At 63.8% G+C, this 20,081-nt stretch overlaps 1 protein-coding gene across 6 annotated transcripts in view; it reads left to right on the forward strand.

Annotated features, from left to right (window-relative positions):
* Positions 1-20,081, forward strand: part of RBFOX3 (RNA binding fox-1 homolog 3) — a 200,784-nt gene that overhangs the window by 143,373 nt on the left and 37,330 nt on the right. For all 6 annotated transcript variants that reach the window (XM_067308071.1, XM_067308066.1, XM_067308072.1 and 3 more), the window contains exon 3: positions 19,099-19,143. The gene's annotated coding sequence lies outside the window, so the exon portion shown is untranslated. The remainder of the gene's footprint in view (positions 1-19,098; positions 19,144-20,081) is intronic.

A 20,081-nucleotide genomic window follows, 5' to 3' on the forward strand; every position in this document is an offset into this window, starting at 1 on the left:
GGTTCTGGCGCTTGCCCACGGCTCCGGAGACTGGATGCAATTCCTGCCCTTGCCGCAGATGCTGAAAGCCCGGGCAAGGTGCAGCTCGGCCGCAGCTGTACGAGGTGGGGACGGTGCCCTGCGCCCGTCGTTCCCGGAGGCATTGTTCCAGCGCGGGGTACAGCCAGGACGCTGGAGCTGAAGGCGATCACGGCTTGTGCCTGGTCGGAGTCAGGGTTGGCTTTTCCCGGCTCCAGCGTGGCGAAAGGCGGCAGGATCACGTCCTCTCCGAGCTGGCACGGTCCAACCCGGGTTCAAACCTGGCTAAAATAATGCCGTGCCGCGCAGAGTCCCTGGTCCTTGGGATACCTCTGGTTCTGCTCCTGCTCGCGACCCGAGCGCGTCGGTAGAGCTGTTTGCAAAGCCGGGGACCGAAGCGCCGGGGATCACTGCCGGCTGGTGTGAGCGGTGCCCTTGTGCCGGGGGGATACGGGGGCGGTGGAGCCCCTGGCCTCCCTCCGGGTGCTTTGCCGGAGGGCTGGCGGTGACCGAGGCTTGCGCAGCGCTCGCTGTGCAGTGCCGGGCTCCCGCCACTTCTGCCTGCTTTTAACTTTCCCGGAGGTTTACCTCGCTTTCTATCCACCCGATTTAAGGAAAACAAAAACAAGGCTCCTCGGGAAGCGCCTGCAGGGCTCAGTCTTTGTGCGGCTCCCTCCACGTCTCTGAACAGCAGGCCACAAGACATACAAGGAGCATTTCCTTCAAAAGCCGCACGTTCAAAGGCTGCAGAAGGAAGTTTGCACAGATTTATGCTCTGTAATCCCACATTTGGCATATTCTATGTAAACTGTGTGCAAATCTCCTTTGAAAAGTTCCTTCGCTCTTCCTCCAAAACCCAAGGCTGGACCGCACGGGCAGCCGGAGCGGCCTCCTGCCCTGCACCTCCCTGCAGAGCAGGAGGCAGGAACCTTGAAATATGAGCACTTAGCTTTTTATTACACCATTTAATTGCTGCCTGACAGTCTAATCCACCATTAAAAACACCAAAGCTCAGGGGAATTCACCATTGTTATTCAACATGTATCTCTCTCCTCCTCGCCTCTACCGCTCGGAAATGCCGTCTGCTCCTCTCCTTCCCCCTCGGTCGCTCCTGGGCCGGGGGTCTCCTGGGAAGACCCCTGCCTGGGGTGGCCTGCGCTGTGCACCCATGGCTGAGATGTGCTTGGTCTTTCTGCTAAAGACCTCTTTTAAGTGGAAGCCCTGCATGCCAGTGAGAAAAAACATGGAGGGGGCCGAAATACCGCCTTTTGCAGCTGATGTGAACTCCTTGGAGCAGTAGGGAGGGATGACTTGGGCGTCAGCTCTAAAGCTCTGCGGATGTCCTGGAGCCTCTGTCCTTACAGGCAAAGGAACCGACATGGAAACATCTGCATTCGCTTGCCGAATACCCTTAATGGAGTCTCATGGACACACAGGGCGAGCAGGGCTTGTATTTGTGGTTCCCAGGAACACGTATGATGGAGCTTGTGCATGGAAATCCGGATAACAGTCTTAGCTCTTAGCTGAAACAGGCTAACGTTAGGGGTTTTCCTCGTGTGATGCCACGTTAGCTGGAACCCGTCTCCATGCCTGTAAGCGAATGCACGCGCACGCTTCTTTGCTAATGTCTTGTCGGCTCCTGCGCCATAGGAGGTGTGAGTCAACATCCATCCATGCTGCAGAAACCGCTCGTGCTCTCCGCGAGCCAGGGAACAGGCAGGCGGAGGCTGCTTTCAAATCTAGACTTTCTGCAGAGCGGAGTTGTGGGTGGCTCTCCTCATCCATGAAAAGCGGGCTGGCCACCGTCGGTCCTGATGATGGCACTGACTCAGTGCGCACCGACTCCTCCGGAACCGGGGCGCTTGCCTTTCTTCGCCGTGGTCTGGGAGGAGATGAAAGCAAGCTGAGCTGTTGCACGCTGTTCTCTCCCAGTCTGTGGCTGCCTGCAGATCCTGGTACAGAGCCGCTCTGCAGACGCGAAAAGCAGTTTGGGAAGTGGCTTTGGTGTTGGGTACAGGTCTTGCAGGGGCTGCTTCTTGGGAGCTGCTGATCTCTGCGTGCGGGGTGTGCGCTCAGCAGCTCGGAGGGCCGCTGGCGTGCGGAGAAGCCCGTGTGCTGCCCGTGGGTGGCTGCGTCTGCCTCCTCCGCGGGGCTGATGCCTCAGGAAGGGGTGGGAAGCTGGCCGTGCGCGCTGGACCCGGCGTTAGCCGATCAGCGGGGCTGGATGCGTGGGAGCTCCCCGGCTAATCGCCGAGCGATTCCTGCTCGCGCTTTCCTAAGCAGTGATTTGTCTTTTTTTTCCGACTTCTCCGTTGTGTAGAAATAACGGCGCTGGCTGATGTGGCGAGGCGGGTGGATCGGGGAGCGCGTGGGTCCCGGGGGGCAGGTGGCGCCGGGACGGGGCTGCAGCGGCGTGGGAGGTGCCGGGTGCGATGCACCCAGGGGCGGCTTGGCGGGGTGGTGCATGCTTCTCTGCACCGACCGCGGTCGCCAGCCCTGAGCTGAGGACGAGGCATCGCACGCTGCGACCGCGCGAAGCTGCGCGTGGTCCCGGGCTCCTGCAGGATCCCTGGCTGCGTCCTGCCCCTTCCAGGTGCAGCCGCCAGTCTTTGCTCCTGGCCCTCTGAAGCCCTGGTGTCCACATCCTTGAGGTGGCCACAGGACGCTGGTTCTCACGTCGGAGTCGAGGGGCCGCAGACAACTCTGCTGTCCCCACCCCACCCTGGCAAAGGGTTTGCAGAGGGACTCGCCGGGTAGGGCGGGCGGCATCGTAGCTGCTGGATTATGGCACGGAGGCTTTGATGAAGGAAGGTCTCCACCAAAGCGATTTGAGTTTATGGGGTGGCCATGTAACCACATCAGCTGTAATTTTTACTGTGTGAGAGGGGGCTGGAAGGTTCAGGTGCTGGTTCTGCTTCTTCCCCTCTCCGTCTGCACCAGGCTCCAGCACCAGGCTCCAGCCAGGAAGGGTTTGTGGTGCCCTCGGGCACTTTTTTTCTTAATGAATCCTGGACTCTATCAAATCTTAATCAAGATGATGGTAATAATGAAGCCAGGAGGGGCAGGTGCTTAGCGTGAGAGGACTCAATACTGCTGGCCTGGAAAAGATGCGCCCCACGGTCTCCGACTCCTTGCAGGGGAGGCGGGAGCGCCGGGGAGCGCGGGGGCCGGCGGAGGTGCCGCGCCGCGCCATGCTGTGCTGTGCCGGCTCCCGCTCCTCCCGCGGCGCCGTCCCGCGGCTCCGTCGAGCAGGGCAGGGAGCCGCCGGGAGGGCGAGCGGGGTTTGGGGCAAGCACGGGGGGCCCCAGCATCCCGCGCCGCGGGTCAGCGCCTGCCCTCCCCCACCTGCTGCCAGCAGTGTATTAAAAAAACATAATTGATTTTCCTTCCTGCTAGTGCTTAACCTGGAGTTTCCCGCTGCAGCAGCAGCGGGCCCTGATTAGAATATCTCTGAAGAGGCCAGTGAGTTATAGTAATGGACACTCTTCTAGCTGTCTGTGCTGCCCATAAATCTATCCCCTTCTGAAAGTGCAGATGGTCCATAATCGTCCATCATCCTGGGGCTGAGCACCGGACAGCGCCGGGGTGGGTTTCTCCTCCGAGGCCGCTTTTTCTGCAAGCTAAACGGAACCGCGGCTCGGCGCGAGCTCTCTCTGTAATGGAGTGCAAGCAGCCCCGCCGGCAGCGGTGATTTAGGAGGGGACGAACAATAAATATCCTGGAGGTTGGGGCTGGAAGCAGCCAGCGGGAGAGGAAGGGAGCGGGGCCAGTTGTGTACTTAAACAGAGCAGCGTTGGCCCCGGCTCTGGCGAGCGCGGCGTGAAGAGGCGGGTGGCTTGGAAGGGGCTTTGCACCGGCTGCTGCGCCGCTCTCGTCCCTGCGCCCGTGCACAGGGCACGAGCCCGGTGCAAAGTGTCACCCGGTGCAAAGTGCGGCCCCGGGTGCCTTCTGCCTGTGCACAGAGCGGCCGTCGGAGGAGCCCCGGAGACCCTGCCGCGGGAGCCTGGGCAGCCCCCAGGCAGCGCCGGGCTCCAGTGCCTCCCCGGGCAGACGCCCTGCCCGCAGCTCCGGTGCGGTGCGTGAGCACGCGGCAAAGGCAGCCTCGGCGTGTGGCTCCTGCGGGGCCCTGCACCGTCCCCGAAATGCTCGGAGCAAGGAAAGGAAAAGCCAGGGAAGGGTGGTTTTCCCCTCTTCCACTGCACCGGCAGCCCTTTGCTGTCCCGCGGCCTTGCCGCGCTCGGCGCTGCAGTGTCCCCACACTCCTGGGGAGCAGCAGCTCTTTGTGCCCCCCAAAACGGGCGTCTGCGCCCCGTGCCGCCTCCGCGGAGCCTGGCGCGGCGGCTCCTGCTCCCACGTGTCACCGAGGCGAGGTGCGCCCAGGGCTCTGCCCTCCGGCTGCTGCGGATGCTCCCGGAGCTCCGGTCCACGGGTCCCGGGACTCCCTGCCGAGCTCTGTTTCGGGGGGGTCCCTGTCCCCTCCTCACCGCCAGCCGGAGCTGCCGCCCTCCCGCGCTCGCCCAGGCTTTCGGGAGGAGACGCTCCAGCTCTGCCCCGGGAAGCCCATCCCGGGCTGATCACCGGCGCTGCCTCGAGGGCGAGCCCTGGATTTACCAGCCCCCCCCCCCCCGGCACGGCCTTTAAGCGCTTCCATTAGCGTTTTTGCATCGTGCTCGTTGCGCGCCGGGGCCGCAGGGACCCTCGCGGGGAAGGCGGCGAGCAGCCTGCAGCAGCGCAGCGCTCCCATTAATTGGTCGGGAGCTCTGGCCGCCGGCCGCGGAGGGGTCTCTTTCCTTGAGTAATGACCTGGAATTGGATCACGCGGCTTTATTGGATTGTAGGACTAGAAGCGCAAGTGCAGGGGATCAAAGGAAAGCAGGCGCCGCCGCGTGCCGAGCGCCGCGGGGCTGAGGGGAAGGAGCCTCTCGCTGGCAGCCACCCGGGCGAATGAAGATACCCAGCAACCTGGGAAAGGCTTCGTGTGCCTAACGATGGCACCGCGCTCCGGGTGCCCTGGTCCTCGCTGAGGTCCCCTGCAGCCAGGCCACCAGGGCCGTCCCGTCCCGTCCGCGTCCCTGTGCAGCACCCCGGTGCCGTCACCTCCGCGCCGGCCTCGCGAGACGCCTTTCCCAGGAGCGGCGAGGCCGTGCTGCGGAGCATGTCGGGACGCAGCGTGTTGGTGCTCCGCTCTCCCGGGACAGCGGTGAAAGCCGCTCTGCTCGGGTCGTTCAAACCCGAACGTGCCCGGGGGAGGAATCCCGCCGGCTCTCCGGGGAGGGCTCGGCTCCGCTCTCCGGCTCCCCTATGCCGTGCCGAGCCAAGCCCCGGCAACGGCTCCGGCCGGGCTCGCGGGGCTGCGGCGGGGGCTCGCCGTCCCCTTGGCCTCGCGCACGGGTCTCTGCGGTTCAGGGCGGGCTGGTGCATCCGCGCCGGGGGCTGCCGAGGGCGGCGCGAGGAGGCGAGCAGGGCAGGGCAGGGCAGGGAGGCCGAGCAGTTGCAGCCGTGACGAATGGGCGCGCTGGCGGCGGCTGACAGCTCGCTTCGCCCGCAGCGGCGGCGGCGAGCGGCCGGATGCTCCGCTCCCGGCAGGCTGCTTGGCGGCTCCCGGGCCCGCTGCCGTGCCCGGCCCCTGCTCGCCGCGACGATCCCCCCGCCGCTCGCCCTGCTCGAGCCCCTCTCCGCAGCGAGGCGGCTTTGCGGCCAGTTTGGAGATTCTGGCAGCGTCAGCCGGGTTTATTAAGCCAATAAAACAATGTTAAGTATCCGCACACCGGGGCCCCCTGAGGTCTCTTTATGTGCAGAGAGGAGCCGGGGGATCCCAGTGCCTCCGAACGGATGATCGTTCTGGCAGGCTAATAAATAGCGGGAGCAGGTAGCACTGCGGCAGGGTGCCTGCGGCTCCCGCGGCCGGCTCCGGACACGGCACGCGCCGCGGGGGGAACGGTGCTTTGCCCCCTTCCCTGGGCTCGGGCTCATGCGCCCATCGCCCGGTTCCCATCGTTGCACTCCCGGGCACTTCGGTGCCAGGCCGGGTTCGGAGCGCGGCTTCCCGCAAGGCGCCCGTCCGTCGCTGCGCATCCCCTTCGAGGGCGAGTGAGCAATGCCGGGCTCTCGCGTTATAAAACGGGTCGATGCCCACCCGGCCGCAGGCGGGTGCACAGACCCGAGCGCCGCAGCGGCCCGCTCCCGTGGTGCGACTGCCCGCTGCTCCCGGCAGCTTCCCGAGAGGTGCCGGCGGCAGAGCAGCCCGGGCTGGCGGCGAGCGCGGCCCGGCAGCGCTGCCCTTGGCCCCCCCCCCGCTGCAGCCCGTCCGTGCTGCATGGTGTCGGTAGGCAATGCACTGGCAGCATGCAAAGCAGGCCGTGTATAATAGATAATAATTAATAGACTGCTCCGGCGGCTAGCTAGGTAAGTAGATAAATAATTTTAATTATCCTTGGGGAGGCTGTAAATTCGCACACAGCCCTTTATTAAACTCTCTGTTTACAACAGTCATTTATATTGTGTGTCATTTTGCATAAAACCCCCTTGGGGCCGAATAACACCGCGTAATAACGGCTCCGTTATTACCAGTGCCTCTGCTGGAGAGCCGAGAGCGGCGCGGGCTGCAGCGCACGGGCTCGGCGGGGGCAGCCCGGGCTCCCCTCGGGCGGTAGCCTCTGCCGAGCTCCGTCGCAAACCCCTCCGCGCCGGGGCCGGGGGCGGCTCCGTTTGCAGCCTCTCACCCCGGCCTCGGGGCTGCGCAGTGCCTGCAAAGGCTAGCGGCAGCGAGGCACCTGTTGGAGCCTGCCAGCCTGGAGGGGTCGGAAACCATGCGCGGCCTTGCTGCAAGCGTTGGCGCTCGGGAAGAGCCCTGCATCCCTTCGCTCTCGGGCTCGGAGACCGGCGGCAGGGCAGAGCTCCCGGGTGCAGCTCCTGGGCGCAGGGCTGGTGAGAGGAGCGGGCACTGTGCACGCGGGGGCTCGCGCTGCCGCTGCAGCTCCCGCGCTGCAGCTGCGGATCCCACGCTGCCACCGCAGCTCCGCGCCGGCCGTGTGGGAAGAGGCAGCGACGAGGAGCCGCGTGCAGCTGTGCAAAGCACTGGCGGCAGCGGTGCGGGGATGCCCCAGCCGGGCGGGATTTCCCGCTCAGCTGCACGAGGGTGCAAGGAGAAGCGTCCCAGGCGGACACCTGTCTGCTCCGTCTCGGAGGTCCCCGGCTGCGCTGGGTGGCTGGGAGGAGCCGGGACTGTCGGCAGCAAGTGAAGGGCAGGCAGGGCCCCGGGAGCTCGGCAGCCGCCCCAAAGCCGAGGAGCTGGGCGCTGCGGGCGCCTGTGCCCGGCCCCGCTGCCCCGGCTGTCCCCGGGCCCCTGCGCCTGCCCGGGAGTTTGTAGTTTTGTGCTGATGGCAGGGTATTTTTCTTCCCCCCTTTTTTGCGCATGTCTCTCAAAAGAACCATAAATTCCGAGCTGTGAAATCCTGCTGCGTCAGCAGTCTGCAAAATGAATTGATATTAAACGCGACAAAAGTCTCTCTAATTCACCCTGGCTAGTTTCTGCCTCCCTCCCCGAAGACGTAATTGAAAAGTGGAAGAATGGAGATTGCCATCGTCCCTGCCCGGAATAACACCGAGCCATCTATTACCAGGGCTCTCATTAATTAAGGATTATTTACAAATAACTGCAATCTTGCTGTGCCGCGCTCCAGCCCCCGCTGGCACCGCCTCAGCTCCCGCAGGAGCTGCGGAGGCTCCGGGGCCGTGGAGCGGCTTGGGCACCGCGTGTCCTCGGCGGGTTAATGCGCGCTGCGGAGGCAAGACCGGGGGGTGCCGGCCAGGATGCACGGTGGAGCCGCTCCTCCGGGCAGCGTTTTTGGGCGCCACCGCGGTGCACGGCAGCGTTCACGGAGGGACCCCTGCGCTGGCCGGGCAAAGCCTCCCAGGCGGTGTGTGGGCACCGGGCACGTTGCTCTTCCCAAGCTGCTCCGCGGCGCGGCACCGCCTGCTCCCGCTCACCTTGCTCTGGCTCCAGGCGTGCGCGCAGAGGTAACTTTGCAAAAGGCAGTCAAATAACCATATAGTTTAATATCCCCGCGATCAGGGCTGACATTTATGTCGTTAATTTTAAAACACTTTATTTCTTCTCTATTAAGTTAGACTCATTTCAACAGACTAAATAACTCTCTCACCCTAACTGCAGGCTGGTGTTTTATCGTTTCCTTCCTCCTTTAGTTTTTGTTCCTGCTCCGGGGAGCCCAGCAAGGTGGAAGGAGGGCAGGGAAGTGGGGAGGAGCTGGAAGCTGGTGGCCTGCTGCAGCGCGCGGGCATTGGGACCCTGCCGCCCGCCAGGAGCATCACGCCAGGCATGTGCAATGTTAGAAAAATCAGGGATTGGAGAAATGGGAAACGGGAACGTTGCTGGTCCCTTCCCGTCCGCTTGCAGAGCCTTGGAGGGATTGCATCCTGCAGCGTCTTCGCCGGGACTGGCGAGTCTGGAGCGACGGCTTTCCGTGCGGGCAGAGGGATGTTTCTGCCCTCCCCGTCCGGCTGCCCCGGCCCCGTCCAAGTGCGGGATGCTCCGACGGGGCTCCTGGCTCTTCCCCAGGCTCCCAGCCGCCCTCTTCCCTCTTGCCCGGCCCTTCGGAGGGTCGCCGGAACCTTCTCGCCCCGCTCGGACGAGGAGCCCAAGCAGCTGTGTCCATCCCTCCCATCCCTTCGCCGAAGGCAGGTCCGGCCCCGGTGCCTCGCTCCTCTCCCTGGGCGCTCGGCAAAGCGGGAGCACCGCTGCCGCCACCAGCACCTCACTCCGGGAGCTGCCGGCACGCGGGCAGGTGCGGCACGGCTCCGCGATCCCGCGCGTGGCGCTCCCCGGCCGCGCCAGGCCAGGGTTATTAGTTATTTTTAGCAATCGATGTTATTGATGCCGTGCTAGCTGGAGGAAGCCACTGGAGGGCTGTTCTTCCAACTCATTACATTTAGAGCTGAACTATCCCCTTTTTATATAAATCCTGACACATAAAGATAAAATACACCGTTTTCCAAGGAGCTGCAGCCCGGACGCGGAGATGGGCTGGCGCGGGCGCGGGCCAAGCGGTGCGCGCACACGTGTGCGCGGCGAGGGGTCCCCGCGGCCGAGCCCGGAGGACACGTGCTGCGGCCGAGGAGGGCCCGGAGCGAGCGGTGCGCTCCATGCGGGAGGCCGAGAGCCGCTCCGGGGGCTCCCACTCCGTGGGTCTGGCGCATCCCATCTCCGCTGTGTCCCGGATCGGCGCTAGGGAACCTCCTGGGTATTTAGCTGTGCTCAGGACTCTCCCGTCTCCCTGGAACAGCTTTGCGAGGGTTGGTGATGCTCGGAGCTGCTGGCGATAATGAAAGTGGAGGGACCAGGCTGCAAAAAGCGTCCTCTGCGTCCAGCCTGACACGTGCGTTGTTGCACGGCGCGGAGGGTCTCTGGGAAGCACCGGAGACGGAGTTAAGTGCAGCGCGTAAATGCAGCTGTGCCGCGTTGCAATGCCGTGCGCAGCGAGAGAGCTCTTTGCACTGAAGGGCACGAGCTCCTGGGAAGGCAGGTTGGCGCCGCTGCCTGCAGCCGAGCTTGGTGTCCGCGCGCCCGGTCCCGGCGAGGAGACGCTCTGTGGCCGGAGATGCCTCCCTGGCGCGGCGCCCCGAGGGGAAGGGGCCGGGGAGATGCTGCAGCCGGGGGGCAGAGGCGTGGGGAGCTTGTCACATCTCCCAAACTAGCTGAGACCAAAGGAAAACGTGTTCAGGCGTTTTCTACGTTCGCCTTTCATTATTTCTCTTCCGTTTTAGCCCTGTTTCCAGGGATGAAATCCTTTCCTTGGCCCGGAGAGAGTTGTTGCTCTCGTTTTAGGCTCGTGGTGGGTTTAGAGTGAGCGCAAGCTAATTTTGTGAGTCTGGGGCATTTTTCCTTTCCTAGGGATTAATGCAGGTGGAGCAGCACGTGCAAAGAGGGGCCTTGGGGCCCCGGCTGGGGTCAGGCAGTGGTTGCAGGGCAGATTGGGATCTGGTCCCGGGAGGCGCCAGGCGGGAGGAAGCCGGTGCGACCCCGTGCGCTTGCCGCAGAGTCCCGGGAGCCCCGGTGCCAGGCTGGGAGCTCGGAGCACCGCTGCGCGCTCCTGCCCGTCTCCGGGGAGGGGTTCAGCCTGCAACACGCGGGACGAGGAACGGCGCCTTGCTAAGGAGCTGCCGCGGCCGGCGCTGCCTCCGGGCCCCTCTCCGGTCCGCCTTCGGCAGGGCTCCCCCTCTGCCTCCGTCTCGCCCTTGGCGCTTGCAGCCTGGTGCTGCAGCGAGGGGCTCCAGCGCCGTGCAAACGCTGCATTGCTGCTGCTGCTTCATTAGCATTACCGCTTGGCCCATCTCTTTGATTAATGCACTGCCTTGAGCAGGAGAAACCAGTGCCGAGATGAAATGTAAACCCCACGCTTCCTTCCAGCCCGGGTCCCCTGCCCCAGCCCGCTCACCCGATGCAAACTCAACCCCAGCCAGGAGGGATCGATGCTAACCCGCTTACCCCCCTCGCCGAGCCCTCCCCGAGCCCGCTGGCCGTTCCGCTGTTCAGGGAGACTGGCCGCCTCTTCCCCGCAGGAACGTCGCCAGCCTTCCCTGGGGGCCGCATTCCCGAGCGAGCCCTTTCGGGCGGCCCGGAACCGGGGGTGCCGTGGGAAGCAAGCGGGAGCAGCAGCGCCCCAGCAAGCCGCGGGAGCTGGCCGGCGCGTTCCCACTCCTGCCGGGTGCCTGCGGCGTGTCCGCCCGGAGCCGAGCCCGCACGGCCGCTTCCTCGGGCGCCTCCGCTGCTCCGCTCCCCCGGTTCGCACGGTGGCATTTCTTCCGAGGCACAAAGAGAGCGCCTGCATTTTCAGTTAAAGCAGCCCCGCGGTTGCAAGGCAGCCGTCCAGGCTCGGTGGAGAGGGCCGTTTCAATTTACTTTTGTAGTTTTTCATCTCAAGATGAAATTAAGCTACAGAGAGCAGAAAACAAACCCTTTTTTAAAGCGATGCATCAACGCATCCCTTAAGGGGAAAAACCTTCTTGCACAGAGGTTTTCCTGCACTTTAGTTGTCCTCTCTCAGTGTCTCAGTTCTCCTGCGCTTTCAAAACCCTCCAGCTTGGCCTGGCTCCACTCCCGGCTTCTTGCCCCGGTGGCCGAGTCCCCATATCTGGGCACCGCGGGCAGCCTCGGATCCCGGAGCGGGATCGCCTCCTGTTGTCGTGTCCCGTCAGGTTCTCGCTAAAGAGGTTGAGCGGCAGGTTAATTCATGGAGCGCGGGGAGCGGAGGACGGGAATAGCGGCTGCCCGCTAAATAAGTCATGAGCAGGATCCCAACAGCACAATTAGAACCCTCGGTTAATGATTATTTATGGGGCTGGGAATGCTTATTTAACCTGACTATATTAAATATTAAACCAAATTATAATATTTATAACTGTATTCACAACAAAAGGGAGCGGTGTGTCGCGGAGGGCAGGGTGCCGGTGCACGCGGCGGTGGTGAGCGCCGGGACGGGGATGGGGAGGGCATCCGGGAGCCGGCTTCCGTCGGAGCTGCTCCCAAGCACTCGCCCCGGCCGGCCGGGCTGGATGCGACGGACCAGGCAGGAGTGGGCGCCCGGGTGCTCTGCTCCCGTGGGGATGCCGGGGCTCCCGCCAGGCGCCAGCCGGCCGGACATGCCGCAGGAAGGCTGCAGGTGGTTGTCCCGGAGCCACGGCGAGGGCTTGCTGGGGTTAAACGGTGCAATTCATCCCCGGGGCAACTCCACCGTGTCCTGCAATGCTGCTGGCCTTGCAGAGACATGCAGTGCACCCCGGAATGGGAAAACAGGACTGCATAAAACACCCTGCCCGGTGCAGTGGTAGAAAGGACAGAACCAGGCTATAAAACCAGCCAGCTCCTGTGAAATTCAGGACTGACGTGTTTCTGAGAAATACGCTGGCACTTTACAGAGTGGAGAAGACGCCTGTGGGATTTCCAGCTGCTGAGGGCAACAGAGATGAGACCTGTGGCTGGATTTCTGCAAAGGTTCAATACCGTTGTGACCACTAACAATATTTTCAGGTAGGCAATCTAAGATAATGACAGGGCTAATCAAATCTCAAGCATAAGCTGTTGCTTTTGGGGTCACGAGGGAATGTACTGCACCTAGAGCAGCAGTGCTTAATTGCTTTTGTCTTCCTCTGAATCAAAGGAGGCAGCTGGGCTTGTTGGGCCACGGGGTCTGATGCTCAGGCCTCGCAGCTGCGTGTGGCCGGCTGGCTGCTGCGTGCTGGAATTCGGTTTCCTTATTGCGGAGACGTGGCTCCTGTTCTGCTTGCCCTAGCAATTGCAGGAGATAAGTGAAAAATCCCTCCCTGCTCCCAAAGACGGTGTGATTGCAGGTTCCGCAGCCTATTGCGGATAAAATGATGATTAAGGGGTCCTACCCTATAAGCAGACAACCATGTTGACCTTATTTAGGCTCCTAATCAATTTGCCCCCCGCGTGATTAATTGAGATGCTTGCCATTGATTTTCTGTGAGACAGGAGCGGCTGGGGTGGGATTCGCAAAGATGCCTGCAGGGAGATCTCCAGGTCTGCTCGTGCAGCCGTGGCAGTGAGAGGCTGAGCCGTGCCGAGTCCTCTGCCAAGCAGGGATTATCCTGCCTCTCCTTCCCTGTGGCTTTGGAGCCCAGTTGCTTGAGGCTGCCAGCACCGCTTTGAAGTTCCCTCCCGCACCTCTGTCTGCAGAAGGGTGCAAGGGCCGAACCCGGGGCCGAGCGCTGCAGCTGGTCCCGGAGGTCCGGATGGGACCCGGGATCCCTACAGCCCTGGGAGTGGCCGTGCCCGGGCAGCGCGGAGCAGGGACACGTGGCCGGAGGATGCAGCGCTCCCGGTGCCGTGAGCGTGGCCGGTGCATCCGTCGGGACGAGCCGTGGCGGCTGTCCCACCCGCCTGTGCCAGCCGTCCCACCCGCCTGTGCCAGCCAGGCTCCGGCAGCCAGGGTCTCGTTTGCTGCTCCCATCCTTCGCGGGCGGCGGCTGTGCGGGTTGAGTTATGTGCCGGGGGAGTCGGTGCTCCGGTCAGTTATTGCAGCAGTAAAACAGCCCGCTGGCGCTGTATTTTCTTGGCGGCGCTAAAGGAAGGACGTTCCTGTGCAGGGAAGGGGTGATGTGCTCTCCCGGGCTGCAGGGCTGACCCGCTCCATCCCTGGCTGCAACCCCTGTCGTGGAGGGGAGCATGGCCCACGCATGCGCAAGGGTCGGCATGATGCCCCTGCCGGGAGGAGGAAGAGGAGGAGGAGGAGGAGGAGGAGGAGCGGGTTACCAAATGCTGGCGATCCCCCTGCTTGTGAGCAGGCCGGAGTCGGAAACGCTTTGCCCAGAGCTCGGAGCACGAGGTGAAAGACCTGCAGCACGGATGATTGGAAAGGATTTTCTAGCTAAATTGCTGAGCAGATGGATTTACCCTGGACTGGTCCTTGTGGACTCTGGAACATTTTCTCTTCTGTCACGGTTCCTTTTTATGACCTGCCATTTGCTCCAGCAAGCAAGAAGAGAGAGCCCTTGGCGTCGAGCTCCTGCTCCGAGCTGCCATGCAGGAACGCGTCAGCATCGCTGCCCGGAGCTGCTGGCTCCTTTTCAGGAACGTCTCTGGAGCCCGGCATGAAACCTCTGCTGGCCCTCGGCTCCCCTGCAGCAGCCGGGGCCGGGCACGCCTGGGACTGCGCGTGTGCTGGACCGCTCCGGAGGCTCCCGCAGGCTCGCGGGATGCGGTGCCGGGTCGGCAGGAATGGGCTGCTCCCGCCGACGGCGCTGGCGGCTGCAGGCTGACGTCGGAGGATGCTGCGCCGGCGATACGGTGGTGACTCTTACATGAGCTGTTACGGGAACCGCTCGCAGGCTCCGCGGCGCTTCCCGCCACCTGCCCGCAGCCCGGTCGGGCGAGCGGCCGAAGCGCCCGCCCCAGCGCGGAGCGGCATCCCTCCTCGCCCGCTCCGCAACCCGTCGTGTGTCGGATGGGGCCACGCGGAGCGGGACCGCGGCTCCCACAGCATGTGCTTGCCTGGGCTGAGGCACTGTGTGCCCCCGTCTCAGGGATGCGAAGTGCCTTGCCAGGAGCCCAAGGATAAGGCAGATGGCCCTCGGAAGGCACCGGAGGGGCTTTTCTAGCTCCGGCCCCATGAGCCGCGCTGCTGCCAGGAGAGGCGCAGGAGGGCTGCGGAAGAGTCCCCCCGCCACACCTCGAGCGCCGCTCCAACTTGGGTTTCTCCTCTCCTCTGGTGGCCCATCAGCTCTGCTAATTATACCCAGGCTAATCATAGCCCCAGGCTGACGAGCTTCCAGCAGCGGTGCGTCCCCTTGGCAGCTCGCTGGAGCTCCGTCACCTCCGAGCGCTCAGTGTGTTTTCTGGCCCTCGGTCACTTGTGCAGCTGCAGATCCCCGTGGCAGAGCCCATCGGCGCTGCATGCTCCTGCATCGCCCCGCGCGCACGGCGGGGAGCGGGACGAGCCCCTGTGTCACCCCGCGGCGGGGAGCGGGACGAGCCGCCCTCCGCGCTCCTCCGAGCTTCCCGGGCTCTGGGCGTCCTGGGCGCTCTGCTCTGCTTGTGCCACCGCCAGCGCTTGCACAGATGGATCGAGCTGGTGACTTGGGTTTGCACCGTTCTTGTTTGTAACTGGTATTGCTCTTTCTTAGAAGAAGGGAAAAGGATGACACACTATCTTCCACCAAAAGCCTTTCCCCTTCCTCCAGCAGTGTTTCTGCCATTTACATTAAAGGCTATAACGGGTTGGAGTAAATGGAGCAGGTTTGCAATTAGTTTTCAAAGTACTTATCTCATTAAAGTAAATGAATTATTGATTTAGTGACACTCATGCTTTTAGTGAGCGGCACAGTGCCATCACCGCTCTGCTCGCTGGCTCACGACGGCAGCGGCCAGCCCCAGCACGCTTGGGCCCTGCGTGCATGCGTGCGCGGCGTGGCGTGCGAGCGTCTCCCACTCGCTCCTTGGCTTCCTGATTAAAGCAGCCCCGTGCCGGCAGTGCGAGTCGCACCCGGCACGGGCCGGGATTTGCAAGGGGCGCCCGTTCCCAGGCAGAAAGCCACAGGGCAGCAGGGAGCGACGGGGTCGGGCGCCCACGCTGCCCGCCTGCCGGAGCGGCGGCTCTCGGGATGCTCCTGCAGGCAGGAGCGCAGCGCCGATGCTTGGAGCGCTGTGGGTGGTGAGCGCGGCCGGGCAGGGAGCGGGAGCAGGGTGCAGCCAGGCGCTCCCGGGAGAGCCTGGCTGCGGGAAGGCCGAGCGCCGAAACGTGCCGGCGAAGCCGCGTGCTCGCGGCTGGACTTGGCCGCCCCTCCGCCAGCTGCTGACTCATCTCTTTCGCGCTTCTCTGTGCAGAGATTTAATCTCTCCCCGAAGATGAAATACTCTGTTAATGGGAACCTGCCTGCTCGGAGCCACCCCTTCGCTCCGTTCCGAGGAGCCGGGGCCATGCCGGAGGGAGCCGCAGCCGAGAGCCGCGCGTGGCACCGCTGCGGGCAGGACGGGGCAGAGCCACCCTCGGGGCCGCGCCGTGCCCCGGCCGGTGAGGAACCCCGGTGCCGTCCTCTTGCTCCTACAGGCTTGGGTGCCCCTGTGTCTTGTGTCGTGCATGAGGACAAGGATGCGTGGGGGGACGCCAGCAGGACGAGCCGGGAACGTCAGGCTCCTCTCGCGGTGCTGCAGTCCCGGTGGATCCCGCGGCGCTTCCGGAGCCGGCTTTACGGACTCCCCGTGTGGCGGGAGCGCTTCTTCCTCCTCTGAGGCGCAGTGTCCTCTGAGGGAAGAGGCGGCAGCGGTGCAAAGCTGCCGCCGTCGGACCCGCGGCCTCGTGGCGGGAAGCGCGGGAGGAACGAGCAGGCGTCGCAGGAGTCTCGGTCGGAAGATGCACGGCGATTGCTCGTGCCGGAGTTTTGGCAATTGGAGTTAGCCGACGCTATGCAAGTTTCTAGGCATTTCTCCAGCTTCCCCTTACTTCCCTTCGGACGTGGGGCACCCATCTGCGGTGGCCTTGGTTGGCTTTACTTCCCAGCATCCGATGGCAGCTCTTCCGCTGCCCGGAAAAGCGGCTGTTGTGGGCGCGGGGGGCTCGGTGTGCCGCCCGGACCTGCGCCGTGGCCGCTGCGAATGGTGCAGGTGCAAAGGCTCCCGCGGGCCCTGCAGCCGCCCCGTTTGCTCCAGCCGCCCTCGCCACGGGGGCATTTTGGTGCCCTTGCACCCTCCCAGCCGGGCTCGGCCCGCGGGATGGGGACGGGGACTGGCTCAGCCCCTACCTGCGCCCGCCCCGCACCTGCCGGAGCTGCGGGAACGGAGCATTTTATCTTTCTTAGTTAAAAAAAAAATCATCCTTCTCATTTAATTAAAAGTGTTGACATTGTGCCTGGCCATCCCGCCCGCCAGAGAACGTGGTTATAAATTAAACATTAAACCTTTAATGGCCCATAAAGAAATATTCGCTGCTGCTTATGTATATAGGGGATATAAATAGAGAGGGCTGCTGGGGGAGGGGCAGGATATTATTTTTCCTCAGCCAGATAATCTTTGCTAATGAATTTAATTAAAAGCAAAATTAATTTAGGATTTTTTGGTGGAGGAAAGGCGGGTCAAAGCGTACTTAAAAAAAAAAAAAAAAAATCTGCGGAGAAGTTTCCCAGCGAAGCCGTGGGGGGAGGCCGGCTGCTGCGGGGCGGCAGGTCCCCCCGCTGCTCCGTGGGGCTGGAGCCGCGGCCAGGCTGGTCCCGCTGCCGCCGCGGCCCTTTGCGGGCTGCATCACCCTCTGGCTCCGGGGGGAGTCACGGGAAGACGCAGGGAACAGCTTGGGGAGTCGGGAGCGGGGCCGGGCCGGGTCGTGCGGACACCCTCCAAGACCGGAGCGGTTTTAAGGGAGTTTGGCTTTGCCGATGAGCCGGGCTCCGTTGGGCTCGACGGTGTGAAGCCGGTCCAGCTCTGGCTGCGTGTCCGTGGGAGGCTGCAGGGAACTTGCCATGTGGTTTAACGGCTGATCCAGCCTTTATTCCCGGCGTGCTCCTGAGCAGATCAGCCAGGAGCTTCTCCATAAGAGGGGGGGCAGCTGCCAACCCACCCTCGTTAACGCTGACCCTAATCACCCGGAGCCCGGAGCTGCTCTTGGCCTGGCTGTGGGTCTCCCGTGGGTGCTGCATCTCCCCTGCTTTGGCAAATCCAGCGGGACAGAGAGGTTTTAGCTCCGGCTCCTGGTCTGTGCGGTGCCTGGGACAACCGGGGACTCGTGGGCTGTGCGGAGCTGCCTAGCTGGCGCCTTCCTTGGGAAATGCGTTTGGGGAATGGGATTTTGCCCATTGCTGTCCTCCCCGAGGAGCGTGAGCATCCTTCAGTTATTCACGGCAGCTGGGCTGCCGGAGTTCCCAGCGCCCGGAACGGGGGCCACGTGGGAGCTCCCACCTCCCCGCGCTGCAGCTCCCGCCGTCCCCCCCTGGAAATCCTGGGGAGCACTCCGGGAAGACCCCGGGAGAGGCAGCTGCATGGAGGTGGCAGCGGCTCCCCAGGAAGGTGCCGAGCCCATCTGCTCGCTGCCGGGCCGGGGAGTGCTGCTGTGCCGGCATCTCCTGCGCGGGGCCGGGCCGGGGAGACCCACGGAGCCTGGGAAGCGCGTCTATCCGGGCTCGAGCTTTCTGGTGGGTTTTTATCACAAGAGCACTAATGGAAGTCAGCACCAGCCTAATGAGCTGTGTTCCTCCATGAATCTGATTCATCGAGGCAGGAATTACCATAATTGATTATCCCGCTGTGCGGCTAAGAGCGGTGTTTGCTAACAGCGGTGCCTGGGAATCAGCGCCACTCTTCCCGCGAGCCGCCGCGGCGCGGTGCCTCCAAACCCTCCGCGGGCCAGAGATGCCGCGCGGACGCGGCCTGGGTGCGAGGCGTGGGGTGGCTGCCGCCGGGACCGTGGGTCCCTCGCACCCGCACGGCTCCGGCCCCCGAGCCGGGCTCCCATCCCCGTGGCCTCAGGCCTCCCTCAGAGCCCAGCAGCCGTGCCGCTGGCTGCTCTTGCGGCCATGGAAATAGATGGTGGGTTGCTTGCAGTGCTCCCTTGCAGGGTTGGGAGCTCGGGCGAGAATCACAGCTCCCGCCTTTGAAAATGAAACTGTTCCTAACTCACCGTGCCGGTAGGGAGCAGCTGAAGGACTTGACACCTCGAGGTCCCCAAAGAAGCAGTTAACAAACAGAAACAACCCTCATTTATTCTTGTAAAAAATCTCATGATGTATAAGCTGTTCTCATTATTTTTGAGGGTCTGACATGATTTATGAACATTTGGGTTGGCAACGTTGCAAAAGCCAATTAGTTGAAGTGCAGCTTTCAGGAAGTTTTCTTTGAAATTCGGTGATATCCTCCAAGAAGCGCCCGGAGCCGGGACAGTAGGGGGGAGCGTGTCGGAGCAGGGCTCGTTTTGGGGAGCAGCGTGGCGCCGAGCCGGGCCGCGAGCCGGCGCCGCCGTGCCTGGCCGGTGGGAACGGAGGGGCACCTTCAGGTGCGACCCAACCGGAGAGCTCGTCCACGCTCGCAGCGTGGGGACCGGCAGCAAGCTGGAGCATGTTGATGATGGCTGTGCCCTGTCCAAGACTGCAAAATTCCTGCCAAAACCGAACCGCGGGCTGCATCGCTCGCAGAGCCGTGGGGACGCCTAGGGAAGGGCCGGTTGCCTGCAGGAGCTCGGGCCGGGTGGCGGCGTGCCGGCCGAGCCGCACGGAGCGGTCCAGCTCCCCTCCTTGCGTGCACCGTGTCCCGCTGCCCTTGTGCCGGAGCGCGCCAGGACCAGCCGGAGGAGACGGCACTGCTGCCCGGTGCCAGGGACCTCGTCCCGGGCCAAGACCGCAGCTCCGGGACGCCCGAGCTCCTGTGCCCTCCCACGGCTCTGCTCGGAGCCGGGGCAGCAGGAAGCTTTTAACCGGGGCAAGTTTCCCAGGGAGATAATACTCGTGTCCATGCTCATATTCTAAAATTTTGCCAGTCAATGCACAGATAGCATCGACTGTGAGCAAGTTAGTGATAACGACCATTGATTTTAATCCTTCCTCCTCTTTCTTGTCTTTTCTTAGAGAGCCCAGCGCGAGCACCGCAGGAGAAGCTTGGCTGAATAAAAGGTACCGACCCTTCCGCTCCCCCCCAACCCCCCCGCCGCCGGTGCGAGGCCAGGCAGTGCTTTGCGGCTCGGGCAGCTGCTTCTCGCGCCCCCCGCCACCCCCCGCTGCAGCCTGCGCGCCGCGGCGCTCCCGAGCCCAGGGCTCCTGCCCGGGTCCGCGCTGGGCCGGCCCGGAGACAGGCGGGAGGAGGCAGGGGCGAGGGAGGGCAGAGAGCGCACGGGGGGCGAGGGGCCGTCGGTGCTTCCCGTGGGGCCGAGGCGCAGCTCCCTGCCGCTCCCGGGGGGGCACGCGGAGCCGGGGATGCTCCGGCTCGGGGAGGAAGGAGGAAGGAAGGAGGAAGGCTGCTCGCCGACGGCGGCTCCCCGCTCGCAGCGGGCGCTGAGCCCCAGCGCAGGCGTGACGTGAGTGGTGCCGGTCTCTGGTGAGAAGGACTGGCGGCCGGCGGGGCCGAGGGCTGCGGTGTCTGTGAGTCGTCCGTGTGTGCTGCCGTCGCTGTCTGTCTGTCTGTGCTTTGCGCGGCGCTCGGGAGCGGTCCACGCGGGAGCCTGCTGGGGGAAACCGTTTCTCGCCCGGGTCTAAGCCAGGGTGACGCCAAGCCTCCACCGGGATCACGCCCGGGATTGGCAGTCAGCCACCCCAGGGCGTATTTGTCCGTGGGGTCCTGCAGTCCTTGCAATGGAGGTGACCGTCACCAACTTAGGGTGTCGCTCTGGCTGGAGGCGGCACGTGCAGAGGTTGCCTCGAGCGCGCGGAGGGGGTGGCCTGGCCAGGTGACACGCTCCAGCCCGGTGCCGTTGGGCGGACAGGTAGCGGCTCCTCCACGCAGCCTTCCGTCGTAGCTGCGTTTTGCTGTGGCAGACCCTGGTCCCATCGAGGACCAAGGTCCGTCCTGCTGGGGACACCGCAGGGCCGCGGTGCCCTGGAGCAGCGGTCTGAGC

The sequence above is a fragment of the Apteryx mantelli genome, chromosome 19, assembly GCF_036417845.1.
Source record: "Apteryx mantelli isolate bAptMan1 chromosome 19, bAptMan1.hap1, whole genome shotgun sequence".
In the NCBI taxonomy this organism is placed as follows: Eukaryota; Metazoa; Chordata; class Aves; order Apterygiformes; family Apterygidae; genus Apteryx; species Apteryx mantelli.